Source organism: Seriola lalandi, unplaced genomic scaffold (genome assembly GCF_002814215.2).
Source record: "Seriola lalandi dorsalis isolate HSWRI2012SDOR001 ecotype SW California unplaced genomic scaffold, Sedor1 jcf7180002053936, whole genome shotgun sequence".
NCBI lineage: Eukaryota > Metazoa > Chordata > Actinopteri > Carangiformes > Carangidae > Seriola > Seriola lalandi.
The window spans coordinates 3,348-10,099 of NW_019524489.1; the positions used below are offsets into that span (position 1 = coordinate 3,348).

Here is a 6,752-nt window from a genome sequence, read left to right on the forward strand (position 1 = left end):
CCCCCCCCCCCTCCAGTTCACTCTGCTCATGAATATCTGTAATAATAATTAATTTTTTTTCCTTCTTTCCCCGGCTGCTGTGAAAAGATCTTCAGTGGCCCGTGGCAGCTGTTAATTAATGAGCCTGACCGTTTCAGCTCACCTTCACAGCTCTGCATTATTTTAGCCGTCAGTTTGCTTGTAACCGGGCGGCGAGGCAGACAGCCTGTGGGCCAAAAGGCGCAATTGCATTTTAATGGAACTCAGCAGTTCTTATTGATCCGGGGGAATGGAGTGCGGTAGGTTCAGGTGTAGGTACGGCCCGGGCCCATCGCTCTGCCATCACATGCAGGGATCATAAAGTCTGCTCCGTGCACATTCCTTCCATCCACTAGTTCCACATAGTTAACTTTAATGCTCCCTAGCCTGATTCCCATATTATCTAACCTGGCTAACGATCTTCAGATACGGAGCTGTGTGAAACGCTGTGGTCAAAAGAACAAACACTCAGTGCTGAACAATGAGGCCGGTTCTTTACTGTAACTTCACTGAGACTGATAACGGGGGGGCGGGGGCCACCAGAGGCCACGTCCCATTTTGTTTCTGTTTGAGGTTTTCTTTGTTTTTTGTTTTTTTTGGATGAAATGTCTTTAAATTTTGTTTGTTAGCAGCATTTGTTAGCAACAGGCCTTTTTTTTAAACAAGAAATCAGGACTGAGGTATTTACTGATGTATTTTATGTTGTAGAATAAAAGGTGAAAATGTCTTGAGCGTGTGTTAAACAACAAACCTGTTTTCAGTCATCTGACCAAAAACACATTCAACAAACCACAGACTTCAGGACCAGGGAACAGGAAGTGACAAATTCTCTATGGGAAAAACATGAAGTTGTTTCAGGGAGATTTTCCTGGCGCTGTCAGACCACAGAGGGTTTGGCGAGTTCGCTCACAGTCAGAAATCAGGTGTATTTCTGTTTACATGTTGATTTTTTCTTATTCATTATTCAACGTGAACACGACCTGCTGCAGAGGGAGTGTGTTGTGTGGAATTGGGACACTAATGTTTCACAGGCTGTTTTCGGTCGGCCCGTCAAAACAATGTGAGAGGGCGGAGTCACACTGAGGAAACTGGGCCTCAGTGTTTCTGCAGCCGTGACTAAGAGCAGGTTTATGGGTTTTTATTACTGGACTTTCCTCCAGCGTCCACAGGCCTCCACCTAAAGACAACACTGCCATTGTAGGAGCCACCTGCCTCCATCCATTATGAGTCATAAATGTTTATCAATCAGATTCAACAGTGGCACTGATAAGTGTTGGAACAGTACAGTGCTCAAAACAAGAATTACCCAACATGCATTAGATGATGCCATTTACAGTTGGGTAACCTTAGATTAGCGCCCGGTTTAACAGATGTTTTCTTTGTCTGTGTGTTTTCATGTTGGCTAATGATAACTTAAAGGTGTGAGCTAATGCTAACATTTATACAATCTGCACATCAGAACCTCTAATGAGAAAAAGGTTGAAATTATTTCTCTCACTCTGTCACTGACTCTATTAACCAGAAAAAAGGATCATTAGAAAAACTGTTCATCAAGTATCTTCTCCTAAAACCAGAAACATGTTTTTATATTTTACAGTTTAAATAAGAAATGAGTTGATAAGAGCTGGAGCTGCTGAGAATCCAGATATTAAAGTGACGGCAGCATCGATGAGTGAGCACATTTTCAACAGCCTCCTCCTCAGACACTGTAAAATCTGCAAACTCCTTCATATTCCTGCTCCTTTATCTCAGCAAAGACAAGCTCTTCAATGTATGTTATTCATTTTATTGAAAATTCAAGGGGGACTGGGGGTCTTGCAAATCATTTCGTGTCTTATTATCTTATTTATCTTATTTCATGTCGTATCAGAGTCACTCTACCAGACAGTCATCTCATTCTCATCCTCCCAAACATCTCTGAAGCAGAGGCCACTTCTCAGTCAGATCCAGGGAGGCTCAATGCAATTACATCTCCCCTCTCGTCTCACCGAGCGTCTCCCCTCCCTTCACATTCATTTCCATCGTTGCTTTAATGTCATTTATTTGATTTCAACCCTCTCTCTCTTCTTCACAGGTGACATCCAGCTTTCCTGCTGCTGACGGACAGACTTCCTCCACGTGCTGCCTTCCAAAAACTGACTGAAAACCTTGAGCTTATGAACTAAAGTCACTTTTTTTTTTTTAAATAATAGTTTAGACAGTTTCTTGATCAGGGAAAAGCCCTGCACCCACAGTGAAGAGGAGGGCTGTGCACAGAGGAAGAAGCTGTCTTTAACTTGTATAGAGCAAATTTCTATTTCTTATGTGCTGGTTTTTGTGACAGATATAAATTATTTTTCTTGGGAATAAAGTTTACATGGAACTGGACGTTGTTGTTGTGTGTTTGTGAATCTGTTTGATCGACACAGTGACGCCCAGGTTGAACAAAGAACAAGTTTTTTTTAATCTTCTCTTCCTTGTCTGTGTTCACCTTTAGTTTCTTAAATAACTTTCAAAACAAGAGTCCGATTCGTCTCTCATCATCACTTTTTAAAGTCACTTTTTGAAGGTTGTAAAAAGAACTCCAGCTGATTTCCTGCGTTTTTCTTCCAAATCATGCAAAATAAAAATGTTTAGGGCCGAAATCCGCCGATATTTCCCACCTTTCCAAATCCACCTGTGGGGCTGAGATAAGACCTGGATCTGTGGCTGTAATATATTTCTGAAATGAAGCGACATCCAGCGACAGAGCTGCACAATCTCTTGTCATCATTAAGGAAACATATTTCTCCCCCGTCAGTCATGAGATGTAGATAGAGGCAGGAATGTGACCTGAGCGTTTAAAAATCTTCCTCCTCGTCAGCGGCTCAGACTCTCAGGCAGCAGCGAGGAGGGAGGAAGCGTTTCTTCTTATTTTATTTCCCTTCGTACAGATAAAGTGTTGAAGCCGTGAAGAGTTGCCTAAACTTCACTCCTGTCATGGATTACTCCTCCTATCTCGGCCGCTGCCTGCTGTTTTTCTTCATCGCCGTCTTCTTGGACGCAGCAGGCCTCATCCTCTTCTTCGTCGGCATCTTCGCTCCCTTGAGCTTCTGGGATTTCCTCGTCCTCTCGGGGCCCCTCATTATGTTTCTCAGCCTGGTGTTCTGGATCATCTGGTACCTGGGAAACCTGGAGGTGCCGATGGAGGAGCTACTCCTCGGATGAGATTCACAGCTTCTTCTTCTTTTGCAGCACACAAAGCCATTTTCTGGCAACTGGGGCTGGAAGATGAAACCAAAGCTGCAGCTTCAGGTGCAGATCTTCACATTTTAAAGCATCACACGGTCGAGACGTGTTGTAAAGTGAAGAGTTTTCCTTTAGTAAAGTTCTGTTATTTGCCTTCAGGGGGAAAATCCTCAGATTCTACTCGATCTCACTGCTGGATCTTTGCTTCACCACCTTCGAAAACATGGAACTTTACTGTGAAAGGACAAACATGGAACTTTAATCTGAAAGGACATCTGTATGCTGATCAGACTTGGGGGGGCGAGTTTAGAAACTTTAAAATGGGTTGGCAGACTGGGCTGCAGTTTTGCAAATTTAAAGCCCCAATTCTTTATTAATTGTATTTAATTAAATGCGACTAATAATGTGACTGATAGTCACGTTGTTTATTCATTATGTTTCTAGTTAAGGAATGCCAAATAAACAACTTGTATTCTAATATGAAACATAATAAATCGATCAATATTTATTGTTATTTGTGAGAACAGGCCCTTGGTTACAGATGTTTGAAGTCCCCCCAAATCTTCAGAAGAAGAGTGACGGAGACGGAGACTACGAACAACAAGACTACAAACAACAAGGCTACGAACAACAAGGCTACGAACAACAAGGCTACAAACAACAAGGCTGCAACGTTTGTATTATTTTGCATTTCTTTGTAGTTGTTTTGCATCTGATTGTATTCCTGTTGTGTCTCTTCGTAGTCATCTTGATCTCTTTTAAGGTTTTGCGTCTCAGTGTGCAGGCTGTAGCGCTCATTAACTTTTCAACAACAAATGTTTGCAGTCAGCTCATACACAGGCTCGTGGGGGGGGGGGGGGGGGGGGGGGGTCCTTGTCCTCCCTGTCCCTCCCTCTGCTCCTTCTCTGTCTGCCTGATGATGATTCTGTGCGAAGATGTTTTTGTTTATTTTGTCAAATCATGTGACTTTTGGATGTTTTTTTTAACTGATGTCTCACTCTGACCTCAAAATCGAGAACCAGAATCTCCCATTTGCACATTGTCACATCATTTACATCCTGGTGACGCTGCTCATCGTGTATTCACATTGTTTTTTAATGATTTCCCTCTGAGGCCGTTGCTCCTGATGGTCGCTGTGGTGTTTTTCATGTTGTGAAATCTGAGTGTTGGTCGCTCAGACCCATTCAGCAGAAACCAGTCAAACTGGGTCTCTGAGCCTCTGGAGAAGGGGAGTCCTCTCAGTTTACAAGAATGTGTTTGTGTGAGAAGAAAAGGAAGAAATTAAACATTAAACATAAAAACATGGTGAAATCAAAACTAGGGAGGTTTGTTTGTACAGATGCAGTTGTGCTCTTGTATAATCTTTACATCAGGTCAGTATGTGGCGCAGCTTGTTTCTCTGTGACTGAAGTAGACACACCCTGTTTACAGTGCCGCTGATATTTAATCTCAGCACCAGAGTAATCCTCAAGCGTAAAACAGCTGACCACGAGAACAACAGCACGAAGGAGAAAACAACAGAAGCTCTACTTTTAACTCCTGTGAATTTACTACAACACATGATTTATACGGTTTAAGAAAATGATGTCTTTAAAAATGTCTGTTTCCTCATGAAAGTCTTTACACAATCCATATTTACTCTGCATTCCACAGTCTGTGTTTTCAAGGCGAGGGCCGGCACAGCCGTTAAGACTTTGCATAATGTGGAGAACTTGGAAATGTGTCAGCTGTGCATCACTAATTCATCACTGCACCGCCGTCACTCAAACATGTCCAGGAGAATTACCTGGACATGTGATTCTAAGGTGTCACAATCCCTCCCTCCCTCCACCCATCCATCCGTCCACCCATCCATCCTTCCGTCTTTCTGTCTGTGTCAATGAAGCTTCAGTTTCCACCTCACACATAACGTGTGTTTCCATTACATGCAGCCAGCCTCATGCACAGTTCACAGCCAGGACACACACACACACACACACACACACACACACACACACACACACACACCGATGGCTGCCCTGAACATGACACTCCTTGAGTGCGGCGGGGACAAAGGGGGACAGGGATTAGGTTCTGTGAGACCTGTCGGTGTGGTGTTGGGGGGGGGGGTCCTGCCAGCACTTCACACTGCAGCAACGGTGCATTTAATGTCACGATGCTTCAGAGGAAAGGCCAGTACTGAAAGTGTTTACTTTAAATATCGTGCATTTATATCATGACTATTATCATATTATTCTACACTATTTTATTTTATATTCTATTATATTTTATATCATATTTGCATTTTTTGTCATAAGATTTATTTTATTTTACTATTATTTTTCATCATATAAATTATTTCTAATTACATTCCACCTACAATTATATTTATATTACATCACTTATTTCCTTTTCAACAGCAAAACATTCTTGTATCAAAAGTAAAAGTAAAAGTTTTGCACAATGGCCATATACACTATATTTTAGTTTATATGTTTAAGCAGCATCATATGCATCATATATCGCTGGGTAATTAATGATTAGTATTTAATTTGCTGATCATATGTTGTGAATGAAACTTTTAATTTGAAAAGTAACCAGCTTCACCTACACCTGTCAGATAAATGTGCAGTGGAGGAAAAAGTACAATATTTCTCAATGGTACATTGAGTCAAAAATGTATATATTATATTTAAGAACAGTTTCCATTTCCTTCTACTCTACTACATTTATTTCAATCAGGAGAGACTAACAGAGTGTTTAAGGCGTAATTAAACAAATGTATGTGATTTCATCTGCACAATAGAAATCTAACTTGAAAAGGTAAAGTAAGGTAAAGTACAAGAGCCCCATAACTGTACTGAAGTACAGAACTACAGTAAAGTAATAAACTGTGAATCCACACTGTAAAAAGTGATAGGGAGGTGAGGGAGGGTTCAGGTTACAGAAAGCGTATTGTTCACTGTGTTTCCTGTAAATGAACTCTTAAGAATGTAATTAATCCTACTTCCCTTCCACTGAGTGGATGAGGAGGAGTTCTCAGGACGTTAATGAGGTTTCAGAGGAGAGTCGCTGCTGCAGCAAAGAGAAGAAAAACTGAGAAGCAACTGAGACTGAAATTAATTGGTACCAGCTGTTAACTAACTAAATTAAAAGATATGTTTAAATGAGAAGTTTAAATGAGCTAAATCTACTCTAAGTGATATGAGGCATAAAATAATACTTGCTTAAGTAAGTGATAGTTTTGTTCCTGGTGTTCATACAGTACCTTCCTTTTTCATTTACATCTAATTTACTAAACTAGAATCAAAACTATTCTTTTTCCTAACAAGTCACCCTTTACAGTGTCTCTCAGGGAGTTACATTATAATCTTAATAAACCAGTAACGATCCCTGAAAGTACTTTTGAAAAACACACTGTGTGTTAATCCTTTCACTGCTTATTGGTTTTATTCTCACTGGGATTAAATATTCAGTCGATTTATTCCTGTGGTACCTTGTTAATAAGTTAAAACCTCTACACACATACACTGACTGGTGGGAAAAGC

At 40.9% G+C, this 6,752-nt stretch overlaps 1 protein-coding gene and 1 long non-coding RNA gene across 2 annotated transcripts in view; both read left to right on the plus strand.

Moving 5' to 3' along the window:
• The window catches only part of LOC111652288 (uncharacterized), a 4,013-nt gene extending 1,628 nt beyond the window's left edge, over positions 1-2,385 (plus strand). The window contains exon 2 of the mRNA XM_023402510.1: positions 2,093-2,385. The gene's annotated coding sequence lies outside the window, so the exon portion shown is untranslated. The remainder of the gene's footprint in view (positions 1-2,092) is intronic.
• Positions 2,386-2,853: 468 nt separating this feature from the next.
• LOC147819348 (uncharacterized) lies at positions 2,854-3,703 on the plus strand. Its single transcript, XR_015437017.1, has 2 exons — positions 2,854-3,291; positions 3,385-3,703. It is a non-coding gene; the product is annotated as an uncharacterized LOC147819348 (long non-coding RNA).
• The last annotated feature ends 3,049 nt before the right edge of the window (positions 3,704-6,752 follow it).